Source organism: Hyperoodon ampullatus (genome assembly GCF_949752795.1).
Source record: "Hyperoodon ampullatus genome assembly, chromosome: 19".
In the NCBI taxonomy this organism is placed as follows: domain Eukaryota; kingdom Metazoa; phylum Chordata; class Mammalia; order Artiodactyla; family Ziphiidae; genus Hyperoodon; species Hyperoodon ampullatus.
Genome location: NC_136932.1, coordinates 31,008,249 through 31,022,576, shown reverse-complemented (window position 1 = coordinate 31,022,576; position 14,328 = coordinate 31,008,249). Strand labels below are relative to the sequence as shown.

Sequence of the window (14,328 nt, the reverse complement as noted above, 5' to 3'; positions counted from 1 at the left end):
CAGCAGTGTCCCACAGGTCCGCGCCGCCTGGACCTCTTGCCTGAGACGCGTGGTCCAGGGAAGCACCGCCAAAAGGGCTCTGGTCAGCAGAGTCCGGTCGGATCCCAGCCTAGTGACCACATTTGCCCCGTGGCCTGGGGCAAATTCTTTCGCTCTCTGCGCCTGGCTTGCTGGCCTTTCATGACAACCATAGGAAGCCCCTGGCACAATGTCAGGTCTCTCCCCCGACCTGGCCAGCTCTTGGGCTGATGGAAGGAGCCACTTTCCCATGGCGGGCGGGGAGGGAGTGTGGAAAGAAACAGGAGGGACAGTGACACCAGTTCCCCAGGGGTGGCTGTGCAGGGTCCAGAGCCTCTGGGAGGTTTCAGAGGAAGAGAGCATGTCCCTGACCCTGGTACCTAGGGTTTCTCTGGGTGGAGGAGGCGCTGGGATCCCTGGCCAGGGTCCTCCCAAAAGGAGGCCATGGCAGCAGCTAGGGGCAGGCAGGGGCCCTGGCCCAGGTGCCAAAGATCTGCATTCCGTGTGTGCACCACTCCCCGCAATGTCGAGGTCCCAAGGCTCCAGGATGGCACCAAGCCTGGGCCTGCAGCATGGGGCCTGGCCCGCGTAGATGAGCAACCCCCATGTGCTCTGGAGCACTGATGCCTGGCCCCTGGGCCACGTGCTTAGAAGGGGATTCAGCCTGGCCTGTGAATCCCTGCGGTGGGGGGGAGGCTGCAGCATCAGCAGGCTCCCTTTCCCCTCGGTGGTGAGGTGAGTCAGCCCGCCAGCTCGGGGGAGGCGCTGCCCTGTCTGGGCCCAAGGTGAGGAGGTCAGCTCAGTAGCAGACCGGCTGGCTGGGCTGGCGTCTGGGACCCACCCCACAGGCAGCCTCTGGGGCTCCAGGCCCCCCACCCAAGGGAGGATGGGGCCCAGCTCAGGGCAGGTGGTGGCTTAAGCCTCAAAATCCCCAAGCAAGGGGAGGCCAGTGGGGGGCGGCTGGAGGTCAGGGGAGGGGGCAGGTGCAGGATGGTCTGGGGCTGAGACAGGGCAGCGCACCCGCCCAGCTCTGCAGGTGGAGGGGCCACAGGCCCGGCCCCCTGCTGCCTGGTTCTGTCTGCACCCGCATCCCCGCCCGGAAAACACCCCCTTCTTCGCTTCCCCGGTGCCCAGGGCTGGCCTGTCCCTTCCCGTCCATCTCTGGCCCCTCGCCCTTGGAGGGCAGCCATAGCCCACCCACCCGCCACCAAAGGTGTGCTGTGCGCTCCTAGAGCCAGGGCTCCAGTGAGCCTTGCCGAGCGCAGTTCCCATCCTAATGGTTTTCCAGGGTGCGTGGAGGACACAGCGCCCTCCGCCCTCGCCCCAGATGGCCCCGCTGTCCCTTGTCATAGCCTGGCCCCGGATGCAGGGCCCCCCGCCACAGGCGTTTCTGGGTGCCAGGAAAACACCCCTAGCACCAACCTGGCATGCTAACAGCCCCACCTGAGAACACCCACAAACCCCACTTCCCAGATGGGGAAGACTGAGACCCCCAGGGCCCCCCTGCATCCCCGAACCTCAGAACCGCTCCCCGCCCCCAGCCTGAGGAGGCCTGCTGGAGCCCACCCTTCTCCCCATTTCCTGCTGCCCCTGGGGTCCTCTGTCCCCTCCAGCAGACAGGCCCCCAGGCCCCATGGGGCGGCAGGGACCACCCAGGCAGAGAGTTGGAGAGTGAGCGAGTGTGTGTGAGTGTGTGTGCGGTGACCCAGCCCACCAGACGCTCCGCCCAGCTGACCGCAGCTGGGAAAACAGGCTCCTCAGCCCCCGCTGCCCACCCCGCCCCCCTGCCCAGCCCCAGCCCAGCCCACCCGGCCAGCAGCGCCTCACCGGGCCCTGAACCAGGAACTGGGCCCACGGCCATGGTCGCCTCAGCTTGAGCCACAGCCCCCGGCTGCCCACCCTCCCCCACACCCCCCTGGTACCCTGGCTGAGAAGCCCCCAACACAGGCTGCCCCGATCCACACCTGCTTCAGGCCAGCCCCCCTCCAGCTCTCGACCTTTCCCCAAACCGTGAGGGGTGAAGGGTCCATCTCTTAACTGCAGTGTCCCCACAACTGCCAGAGACCCCCACCTCCCTGAACCGCAGCCCTCCACCCCATGGCCGCCGCCGGCATGCGGGGCGTGGGGTGCCCCCTTAGCTCCCTCCTTCTGGGGTGGGGGGCTCCCTGCCCTCACCCACCCCACCAGGTGCGGGGTCTCTGCCGGCCCCGCGCTCCCGAGGCAGGATCACTGAGGCTGAAATTTCAATTAAGGACGAGAAATAATTACTCCGGAGCTCCAGGCCAGCTCAAATGGTGACAGTCCTCAAAATCTGCTTCCCTGGAGTTGGGGGGAGGTGGCCCGGGACCCCGAGGTCAGCCTGGGCCTGAGCAGGGACCTGGCCTTCCCCCACTTTTGGCCTTGAACCCCGCAACCCTTCTGCTGAACTGAGACCAACCTCAGGGCTGCTCAAAAGTAGGGGGTGCTGGGGGGCTCGAGAAAGGGTGGGAGCTCCTGTCAGAGGGGCTGGGGAGTGAGCCTCAGATGGCTCCCGGGAAGCTGCGCCAAGGGAAATTAACCATTCAGCCTCTGCCTGTTCCTGCCATGAGCCCAGAGGCTGCCAGTGTCCCACAGGCTGGGGCTGGGGACCCCAAGAGCAGGACCAGAAGGCTCTGGCCTGCCTCGGGGAGGGGTGGGCCTAGGCAGGAACCTCCCCTCTAGGCCTTGGGCCCACCCCACAAAGCAAGGGTCGCAGGTGGGGTTGTTCCTGGGCCCCCAAGGCAATCCCCCACCTACTCCTCAAGAAGCATTCACAGCCAGCCTGAACTACGCCACCCTCATCTCCAGAAAACTCCTTCTCCAGACACGTCCCTGCTCTGAGAATGACCCATTTCCTCTCCAGAAATCCTCTGTTTAATCCAGAATGTTCCATCTCCAGAAATGTTCCATCTTATTTCCAGAAATATCCTTTCTCATCTTCAAATATAACCCATCTCCAGAAATGCCAGTGCTCTCCAAAAAGGCTCCATCTTAGCTCCAAAAATGCTCCATTTCCAGAAATATCACACCCCATCTCCAGAGATGTTTCATTTCAGCTTCCAAAATACCTCAAATCCAGAAGTGCCCTATTTTATGTCCAGAAATACTCCAGCATCATCTTCAAAAACATTCCACATTTCCAGAAGTACCATAGTTTGTCTCTAGAAATAGTCCATTTCCAGAGATGTTTCGCCTCTAACAATGTTTGGAATCCAGAAAGGCCTCATCTTCACCCCAGAAAATGCCCTCTATTTCCAAAAATGCCCCCATTTCACCTTCCATCTTCATGCCCCTCCTCCAAAAAAACTTTGCATTGTTTCTAGAAACGTCCTCACCCTGTCTCCAGAAACGCCATGTCTCATTTCTAAAAACACTCCATCGCTGGAAATATTCCATCTGCATCTGGAAACGCTCACGGTGTGTCCACAAGGGTCTCCCCTTCTGGCCCAGATGCTGCAGAAGCTCAGGAACCCACTTCCTTCAGGATCTCCTGGGGATCTCTCGGCCACCTGCAGGGCCTGCTCATATCCCAGGAGCAAGGATAAAGTAAGAGGTGGGCTGGCAGATGTCGAGGTCCCTGGAAGCGGGGAGCACGGACCCTCCCGGGTCTGACCCGGGGGCAGGGGCAGTGAGGGGCCCGGGTGGGAAGGTCTGGCCCAGGAAGGGTGGGCGGGGCCTTGGCACCCCCACACACACACCGCAAACGCGTCCACTGGCCCCGGTGCCCACACTCACAGCCCCCCTCCCACCCCTCAGAACCACACACGCGTGCAGCATCACATCCATCTCGGCACCGCAGCCCCACCCGGGCGAGCACACAGAACACACGTCCCCACCCTCCTCCATGCTCCCCGCCTCTTTGGGCAGGTCTGGGGACCCCCGAGTGGCAGAAGGCCACTGCTGGGGCCCTCCAACCAGACAGGGCGGCCTCAGTAACTGCTGTGTGTCACCGAGGGAAATTCACGGCCTGGGACTCTGGGCTCAGAAGGGAGATGAGGGTGAATTCTTGACCTGCTCACATACCTACTAGGATGGGGCTCCGGAGCAGCCCTGCTGCTTCTGGGCCACTTTATATGACAAAGTTCCTCTTTGGGTGGAACTGAAACTCCACGAAGTCACCTCTGCCCACATGGCCCGGCACTGCTGTCTGGAGTTGCGAAGCCTGTGTCCCACCGAGACTTCACAAGGAGATGCCCCCCTCCCTGTCCTCAGACAGCGGGGAGAGGTAAGGGGTCAGCTGTTCTGCAGGAGGGGCCTGGAGACACTTGGGTGGAGGGCGGGCGTGCCAGCACGTGCATGCGTGTCCTCTCGTGCAGACACACAGGCAGGCATGCAGTACACCTCCAGGCCCTGGACCGGCAGCCGGGAAGGGAGGAGGTGGCCCGTCCACACCAGGTCTGTCCCTCAGACCTCGGGACGGCCGTTCTTAGAGCCTCCAGGTGGGCAGGAGGGGAAGGAGGCCCGATCCACAGTCTCCGCTCCTGGTGGCATCGGTTAGCTCTGGTCTGCTCCCACGGGAGGATAATTACCATTTATTAGGCCTCCCAATTTAGACTCAGCCTCAATTAACTGGAACCTCCCGAGCCCCCTTTTCTGATCCTTTGGGGCCAAGGGCAGACACGACACACCTTCAAGGTGCCCTTCAATTTCCCTCAGCGTGGGCCCCTTTGTCTGCCACCACACTGGCCAGCTCCTGCCCAGAAAGGGGGCCTCCACATCTGTCCCCCTCAATCCCTCTCGTCCTGGAGAGTCATCCTCTCTCCATGGAGACCTCCCCCTCTGGGAACTTACGTCCCCATTCAAAGAACGTGAGAGAGAAAAGCCAAATAGTCAATCCCGAATCTGAATGGACCGTGGTCTGGGGGGCCAGGATGGAGAGCAGGGTGGGAGGCCTCGTGTGGGACGGCGGGTGGGGTGTCCCCCGGGGTTCCCAGCTCCGGGGCCGCAGACTTTCTGGAGGCGTCTGCATTGGTATTCTCCGTCCCTCACAGCCCAAATTACACCAACTCTCCAGGGACCCTTTCATTGCACGTTGTCGCTTCAGCAAAAGGTTATGTGCGAGAACATCAAAACCCTTCCCACATATGAACCAAAAGAGCGTTTTTTTTAATGCACAGGGAAAACGCAGCCAATTTTACAGTATCTGAGATGAGAACGGGTGTTGGACTGGGTGGCACCCGGCAGTCCCTCACCTCTCTGCACCCTCTTCCCTCGATCAGAGAGGCCGGGAGGGTGGATGTGAGGCTGGACCGGGCAGTCGCAGTCACGGTCACATGTGGAACCAGCAGAGCCCGGCTGGGGGCAGCGTCCAGGTGCTGCCCAGCAGGCGTGAGGGCAGCAGAGCTCGGCAATGCTCCCCAGGCACCCCGGACCCCTTCCCACCTCTTCTCTTCCCCACGCAGCCCCCTCCTTCCTCTTATTTTATTTACTGTTGGCTGGAGAATTTCTGGGAACACCTTCAAGACCCAGTTTGAATCGGTTCCTCAGTTGTGACATTTTACAGATGAGCGTCAAAGATGTAATCTGCCCAAGATCAGCAAAAGCTGGGGTGCCGAAAGCTGGGGTGCCGGGATGGGAACTCAGGCGTAAGCTGGGGGGTGGGGGTGGGACTAGACTGAGCAGGGACTGCAGAGGCCCAGGTGGTGGGCAGCCTGACCCCAGCTCTGGCTGCAGTGATAGGACCTGCCAGTTGTAAGAGAAGCAAAAAGTGGGAATTTTATGTGAAATCTGATATTATTTTTTAAACCCTGTGCGGGCCACAGCGCCCATCCGAAGGCATCATCAGTGGACAACCTCTGGTCTGAGGTCTCCAGCCCAGTCTCTGGCCCCTCCTGGGAGGGTGGTCTGCTCAGACAAGGGAGCCAAGGGCAGACACGACAGAAACCTCTCCCCCGAGTGACGTGGGGAAGTGGGAGAGGGCAGGACTGCAGAAAGTGTGTTAACTCTCTAGGAGATGGCTCGGGTGCTCTTCTGTCAGACGGAGGTGATGGCCGAAGCCCCCAGTGCGAGAGGCTCAGAGGGACCTGTAGGATGGGGCGGGGAAGGAGGAGGAAGTCCCAAAGGTCAGCTCCCTTCACCGTCAGGGTCTGCCTTATTGGCCATCCCCACTGCTCAGGCTACAAGAAACCCCAAGATAACTGGAGCCCTGGGCAGGTGCGGAGACACCTGGGAGGGGCCGCCCCTGCCTCATGTCACAGCAGGTGATGCCCTGCGTGGCCGGCCTCCCCCAGTCACCGCAATGCGAGCCACGATGCCAGCTCCCCCTGCCCCCTCCCCAGACAGAGGGATGGTGTGGGAAGGCCTGCCCTCCCTGGGACGCCACCCGCCCTGGGTCACCCCAGCCGAGCGTCTTACTGTCCCCGAGGACCTTGACCCACAGGTGCCTGACTCCTCCAAGCCTCAGTTTTTCCATCTGTAAAATGGGGACAACAGGAGACTTTCCTTCACAGGGGGTTTGAAGACAGGAAATAAGTGCTCAGGGGCCCAGCAGCAGGAGGTCTTGCAGAGAGGATGCTCTGAACAGTAGGACTCCAGGTACCAGTCCTCTGCCCCCTGCCATCCCCACCGCCCCTCCTCCTGCCCCAGCCCCACCGCTCCTCCTCCTGCCCTCTCTGGGTGTCCTTCCTCTCCATGCTGAGCTTTCCTTCGGGGAATTACAATCTGCTGGGCTTTAATTACTGGTCCCCGAGGCCCGCCATCTCCCTCCCCAGCCAAGATGTCATAATCCCTCTGGCTGGGGGCTGGGCTCAGTTGCAGGCCCTGCAGGCCCCTGCCTCGCCCTGGAGTGGCGCCCCAGGTCTGAGTTCTGTCCGGTCCACGTGCCACCAGTTACAATCAGAGGAGGCGGGCGTTCTCAGGGAGCAAACTCAGGCCTTGAAGGGTCACGCTGCCCCACCAGGTCCTCTGCTGGTCCTCCCACTTCTCCCTCGTCAGCCTCAGTGCTCCCACCTCCAAGCCTTTGCTCCAGCCACGCTCCCTGCCCGGAGCACCCGTCTTTTCCCACTGCCTTCACAGCAGTCAAGGCCCAGACCCCATTCAGCCTCCACCCCTGCCTCTACCTCTCCTGCTCCCACCGTCTGACCTCCAGAGCCCTGCAGGTTCTCTCCCACCTCCAGGCTTGCTGTAAGGTGTGCCCGTGCCCTTCTTCCTCTGGGAGGCCCACCCTGACTCCCCTGGGACAGGGCCAGGGTGCTGTCAGCAAACATCTGAAGGAAATGAGCCTGACCTATGACCCCGGTGCCCATCAGATGCCCGCCCCGCCCGGCTGTGCACACAGGGGGACGGGGCAGGCTGGCGCTCAGGTGGGTCCCGGCAGCCCCGGGTGTGCCCTCTGCTCCCACAGCCTCACCTCCAAGACGGCGAACAGGGCTGGGGACAGTGCAGACGTGCATGAGGCTGGTAGACTGAGGTTCAAGGCTGGACACAGAGGGTGGTTACAGTGACCCCTGAGGAACAGCCACTTAGCCAGGAGGCTGCAAACTGCGGCCTGGGGTCTCAATCTGGCCACAGGCGAGTTGCCGGATTAGGTGACAACATACCCTAACCAGAAGATGGCATGTAAACACCTGAGTACCAGTTCCTAAGAAGGTGGGTAACGGCACCTGGGCCGCATCCCCAAATGCCACCCAGCAGAGCTGAGCTGCTGCCCCCCACGAGGACCAAGCGGCACCCCGCCCAGGTAGATTTGCCTGCTGGCCCTCCGGGGCCTGCAGGTTGGAGGGCCCTGTGCTGTGCAGACACGAGCTCATCCTGGGTCACTCCTCCTGGGCCACATGCCTTTGTGTAAGCAGGATACTGTGGGAAGAGAAGGAGGCATCTCCGGCCCTGGGAAAGGCAAGAAGGCCGATACCGCGTGGGTCAAGGTGCTCCTGGAAGGCGGCACCCTGCAGGCCTGGGCGGGCAGGGTCTCTGCCTGCTTCAGCGCAAAGGGCTTTTCGTGGGAGAAGCCAACATCTGCCTCTCTCTCTCCCAGCGCTGCCCTTGGGAATGGACAGAGGACCTTTCTGGTCCCATCGACGCCTCTAGTTCCTCATGACACCATTTCTGGCCCCAGAACCCTCCCCTGGGTCAAGCTCCCCTGAGAATGTGGGACCTGGTCCCGCAGGAACATCCCCTCCCTTTTTCCAGACACTCTACCTTTGATAATGTAGTTTCAGGTGGGCCCAGTGAACTCCTTAGTCCCCTGGAGGCTCCTACCGAGATGACAGCCACCTCAACCCCAGAATGTCCCCCAGAAGCACCGAAGGAGTAACAGCACATCTCCCTCCCAGAAGCCAGCAAACCCAGGGCCCCTGCCGTGGCAACGCACAGGTGTCCCGGTTGGACAGATGCACAGGCAAACGCTTAACAAGCCTCTCTGTGCGTCCGGATGCAACGAGGCACTTGAACAAACTTGACCTGGTTTCCCAGTCCAGTCAGGAAAAAGCTATGCTCCCCACAGCACAAAGGGGAAACTAAGGCTAGAGGAAGCATGAAAGGCCCATGCTCGTGGCCGGTGCCGAGTGCGTGCAGTGCAAGGGGCAGGGCAGTGGGCCACCTTCTGGACAGTCGGGTCCCCACAAACGGGAAGTGACCCGGTTTGCCCGAGCGTCTCCCAGTTATAGACCACGGCAACGCCTGATTCTGGGATGCAGGCTGAGGGTCTCCTGACTTCTTGTTATTATGGCTACTTGTTCCATGACTGCAGGGCTTACAGGGCTGACTGGGGGCCAGACAACCAGGCCAGGGAGAGTGTGACCTGGCCCAGACTTCTCCAGAAAGGTCTTGGTGGCAATGGACCCAGGAGTGTGGTTACTCGGTGGTCAGCAGGTCCCACGGGGGAGGGAGGGGAGCAGGCCCTGCGCAGGCTGGTGAACACAACACAATAGAGACCGGAGCTGCTCCGGGCTGGCGAGTCACCTGCTCCACGTGAATGGATGCCACGGCCCCACACCCCGTGCAGCTCGGACCTCAGAACCGGACCACCTCAGGAGTGCTGTGAGGACGACAAGGCTTGCCCTCGGGCACCCCAGCTTCCCGGGGGTCCTGCAGAGGGAGGACCCCTCATTGTGGGAGTCTGGGGGCAGGTGGGAGCTAGAAAGGGGGTCTGGGCCTCGGGATCAGAGGACTGGGTCCCCAACCTCTGACTCCGTGACCTCAAGCATGCCAATTCTCTATAAAACTGGAACCACAAACGCTGACTCGCAGGATGTGTGCAAACAGGCCCAGTGCCCGGCATGTGAGTGGGCAGCTGTGGGGCCTGGTGGCTGCCACCCCGACACCCAGGCACACAGCCAAGCACAAAGACACAGCACGGAAATGCCCAAATGCCCACACTCAAGGGAGGGCGGCTCTTAACCTCGACCTCCTGGATGGAGCTGTTTGTACCTCAGAGAACATACCTGGGAGTGGGGTGTCTTCAAAACTCAAAGGAGAAGCTCAAATCTACTGTGGGGACATACCCCCAACACCTCGCCACCTGCCCCGCCAGGTCCGCTCCACTCTGGGGGCCGGGTCTTGAGCTGGCCCTGCCCTGCAGTGGAACCCCGCCCCATCCTCCATCTCTGGCCTCAGCCCCACCCTCGCCCTGGCTGGGGGATGTGAGCAGGAATGGCTCCATCAGGATATAATCGTTTTTAATTAACGTGCAGATCGTTTCACAGGCTGATCTCCTTGGAGACCAGAGGGAAGACGGTCTTTTAAGATTTTCTTTTGCCTCCCCACCCCCCCACCCCCCCCACCCCCCACCCCCCACCCCCCCCCACCCCCCACCCCCCACCCCCCCCCACCCCCCCCGGCCGCAACCTTGAAAGCAGCACAAAAGCCTGGTGCCTGGATCCCTCTTGGGGCCATTAGGAGGAAAGTGCGTGCTCACACACAGATAAACACGCACGTGCCCAAGCTCCAGGGCATGCTCTCCCCCTGGAAATGCACGAATGGGATCAGAGACCCACAGACACGGTACACATGGGGACACACACAGATTCACACACACGCACAGGTATGCACGCACGCACACATGCCCAAGAATGTACAGACGGCCCGAGGCACACAGACATGGGTACACACACCCAGGCTGGCAGGCACGCCGACCCCCGAGAATACACAAACAGGATCAGACACACAGACATATGCACATGCAGGCACACGGGAAGGCGTCCAAGCCCAGAGACACCACAGAAAGGCCCAAATACCCCCACTCATGGGAGGGCTGCGCAGAGTGGGGATAGAAGGCCCCTGTCCTGCAGTGGGGAGTCCGAGCCACAATCGCCTCGCCCCCCCACGTAGCCCGGCCCTGACCTCGGACCTGAGGGTGCCCTGCCACCTGCCCCACAGGGACCCACGAACAGAGAATCCACCACCCCGGTCTTGCCTCCCTGCCACCCACCTGGTCTGGGTCCTCCTGATCCCCAGAGCCCCCTGAACAGCTGTCCCACCCTGCCCTGAGCAAGCCCACCCCAAGGTCCAGCCTTTCCGGGCCATGCAGCTCTGGCCAGCCCCCGCCCGCACTGGGAGCCATGCCCCCAGCCGCTACTCTGGGTGCCCAATGAGGCTGGGGGCTGGGGGCTTCCTCTCTCCTTTTTTCACTTTAAACAGGTCCTTTCCTTCCCCAATTTCTGCCTCTACCCCCTTTCTAATCCCTTTCTTTTTCTCCTGTGCCTTTGCTCCCATCCTTCCTTCCCTCCCTCTTTCCCCTTCCTCCCCAGGGGCCTCCTGGGGTCAAAGCTGAGCCAGAGGGAGTGGGTGAGATGTCGCTGGTCCTTCCCCACTGCCCCGCAGTGGCTGTCTGTGCCAATACCCACTCCCAGCCACTGAAAAGACCCAGAGCTAGGTCTCCAGATAGGTAAACGGAGGCCTGGGGGAAGGGGCAGGACCACTGGGGTCCTCTGACATCTGCAGTCCCACCGTCTCTCTGCACCTGCTTTGCATCCTCAGCTTTTCCTCCTGGAAAATGGGATGGCAAGGAGGAAGGGGGAGCCGTGTGGAGGGGCCATAGGGAATCCATGGCTGGCCAATGGCAGCCTGGTACCTTGGGTGGCCCCAGGTGCCACGGACATTGTGGCCACAGACAGTGTGCGTGACACACACAGGCTGAGGAGCCTGTCTGGTGCTCCAGCTGCCAACCCGATAGGCCAGCCAGGTGTCTCTCCTCTCTTGTGGTCTCAGTGCCCCCATCTGTGAAATGGCCAAGGTCAGCCTAAAAGACCCCTAGGGACTCTTCCCAGATGTGAAAACCAAAAGGCAGATCAGTAGCCCATTCTTGGCTGCTACGAGGCCCAGCGGCTGCTGTGTGACCTTGGAATTCACTTCCCTCTCTGGGCTCACGTTTCCCCCTCTGTCAAAGGAAGGAGGTCAGACAGGTGATTCATTGCCAAGGCTCTTTCGGCTCTGAGAGAAGGTTCTAGATAGTGGGGAGGAAGGAGAAGAGTGTTCCACTTATCAGGGAAAAAACGAGCAGCCCGTTTCTCCCGCTGCAGGTGCGAGCAGTGTCATTTGGAGGAAATCATTTTAAACGTCAAAAAAAAGCTCTCCACACAAATAAATCCACTGTCTCGTTCATCAGGGGCATCCAGAACGTGGAACAAAAGGGGAATATTAAGTGAACGGTGGAGCATCCACCCAATTGGAAAAGCCTGAAAACATTAACTGCGGTGTTTACGAAGAGTTGGTTACAAAACAGGAAAAGGCTCCCGTGAGCGCCAACGAAGAGCAGGATATACATCTGAACATAAAGAATGCCGACAAGTCTCTAAAGAACAAACCAACCACCAAATCAAGAAGACTGTGGAGAAAGACAACAAAATATTCACATTGTCACAGCTCCCTGAGGCTGTCTGTAACCTTTTTTATTTTGCTCTACTTTTCACATTTTTCTATTAACCATATTTTAAAATATATACTTTGAAAATATCGTTTAAAAACAAAAACAAGGACTGAATGCCTCCAATTGAGAAACTTTCCCCTACCATTCATTTATTCATTCATTCATTACTGACGCGTTCACCCCTGTGTCCATCAGCCAAAGCCCACTGCTCATCATGGCCAGGCTGGGCTGTCACTTACAGGAAAGGGAAACCAGTGGGGGAGGGAAGACGCCCCCCCCCCCCCAGGATCTACACCAGGGGCCTGTGCTGTATCTGGCCCTTGGGTGAGCAGAAATCCATCCTGCCAGGTCCTGCCTTCCCGCAGCCTCGGCAGGCCTGCCCTCAGCTGTCAGGGCCTCACAGTCCAGCCTATGGGTCAGAAACCCACGCTTAACGGCGGGGAATGGGGACTGGGGGAACGCGTCCACCCCACGTCCACGGCAACAGCCCCAAGGCAGTGGGCATAACCCCTTTTCCCTTGAGGCCACACAGCTGCTATCTGGCTGCTGGCACCTTCTCTGGGCTCAGATTCCCACCTCCCCAGGGTCCCTGAGTAAAGCACCACCCCACCAGGCACAGCACGTCAGAGGTTCACACCGCGGCCTGCCAGGTTGGGGCTGACAGGTTTCCCGGGAGGATTAACTCTTCTCACACCTGGACGGAGCCACAGCTGCCCCCTCCCGCAGGAACCCCTCCTTAAGTAGAAGGCTTTCCTTCACCTGACCGGGTTGCTGGGCCCAACCCTCGGGAGAAAAAGGGGAGAGCCCCCCTTAGCGCCCTGTGCCGCTGCCTGGAACCCAACGAAGGCAGATTTCCACGGACTCTCCTTCACCCCCGCTCCCATTCCAACTAGCCCCGACCCCTTTCACCCCTCCCCTCCGCCCCCAAGGAGCAAAGGAATCCGAGCGCTTAGCTGACCCTGCGGCCGCCACTTTGAGTCGAGCCCCCCTTCAGGACTGCGGTCCCCAGAAATTCTCCGGGCCAGCGCTCCCTTCGCAGGGCCCAGGCGGGAAAAGAGAAGTTCCCACCCCTCTTCTCCCCTCCCCCAGCCCCTAGGGGACGGGCGAGGGTCCGGATCTCCGGGTCAGGGAGCAGCGTCTGCTGTGGATCGCAGGAGACACACACTCCGTCACACACACACACACACACACACATCTCCTCGGGATCACCTCTGAAGCCCGCATTGCACGGGAGGGGAGGAGGCTGGTGGTGGGGGGCCTCGACGTGCCTGGAGTCACCAGCCAATCACCAAGCCCGAGAGAGGCTGGAACCCACGACCCGGGCCCCGAACCCAAGCCTCAGGCCTCCACTGCGCACCCCACCCCGCCCGACCCTTCCGACGTCAACATCTCTAACCCAAACAAGCCCCTCCCCCTAAGGAGTCCCCCTCCCCCTTTCCCTGGCCAGGGTCAGCAGTCCCCGGAGAGACCGAGCTTCGACCCCCCCCCCGCCTCCCCCCGCAACCGCACAGGCGCGAGATTTCATTGTCAACCTGGCCACTGGGGCGCGCGCGAGGCGGCGGTGCAGGGCAGGGGAGCTATCGCGGCCAGCGGGGAGGGGTCTCCAGGGGAAGTGTTTAGAGCAGCTCCTCTCGCTCTGTCCAGATCCGGAAGCCGCCGGGGGAGGAGGAAGGCGGGGGCGGGGAGAACGCGACCTCCGCGCTCGCGGGCTGCGAGGAGGGGCCGTGGCGGCCGGAGGAAGCGCCCCAGGCGTCGGGGGCGCCGAGTCCCCCGGGAGGCTGAGCTCTCGGGAAGTTTCCCACCGGTGGCCCGGAGCAGGACGGGGCGCGCAGACACCCCTCCCCGCCTGACCAGCTCCCGGGCGCAGATGGCGAACTTGAGCAAACTCCTTCCTTCCCCGCGTCTGTCCCTTCCCGTCCGCGGCCACCAGCCCCGCCATCTCAGACCACAGCCTTAGGCCAGTGGCGCTGTCGCCAAGACCCCTCACCTATGTATGGTGGAGAAAAAGGGAGGGAGGAATCCCCAGCACAACCAAACTGCGGCCAAAAAAAAAGAAAAAAGAAATTCCTTCTGAGACCGATTTCCTCAACCTGTGTGGAAAACCCCAAACAGGCAGATCTGCAACTCTAGCCAAGATCGCGGCGCGGCGGGAGGGGTGCCGGGGGCGGGCGGCGACCCCCGCCGGCAGCCGCCGGAGCCCTCGCGCCCGGATCGGCCCCCCGAAGACACAAAGCTCCGCCGCCAACAATACCTGCGGGTTCCTCCTGGGTCTCCCGGGCGCCGGCGCTGCGCGTCTCGCCGCCTCCCTTCCCCGCGCCGCCTCTCCTCCTCCTCAGCTCGCGCGCGCTCTCCCCTCGTCTCTTCCAGAACGCGGCGGCCGGATGAGATCCTTAGGAGAAAAAAATGTGAGCGCTCGCACGGTTCCTTTCTCTCCGCCCGCCGCTCGCGGCGGTCCGGGGCTCGTTCCTTTCTCCCTCGCGCTCCCGCGC

General features: G+C 61.2%; 1 long non-coding RNA gene across 1 annotated transcript; it reads right to left on the bottom strand.

Moving 5' to 3' along the window:
• Positions 1–5,119: 5,119 nt before the first annotated feature.
• LOC307068025 lies at positions 5,120–14,151 on the bottom strand. The gene is made up of 3 exons (XR_013811429.1): positions 14,091–14,151; positions 6,391–6,448; positions 5,120–6,059 (listed from the first exon to the last, which is right to left on the bottom strand). It is a non-coding gene; the product is annotated as an uncharacterized lncRNA (long non-coding RNA).
• Between the last annotated feature and the right edge of the window lie 177 nt (positions 14,152–14,328).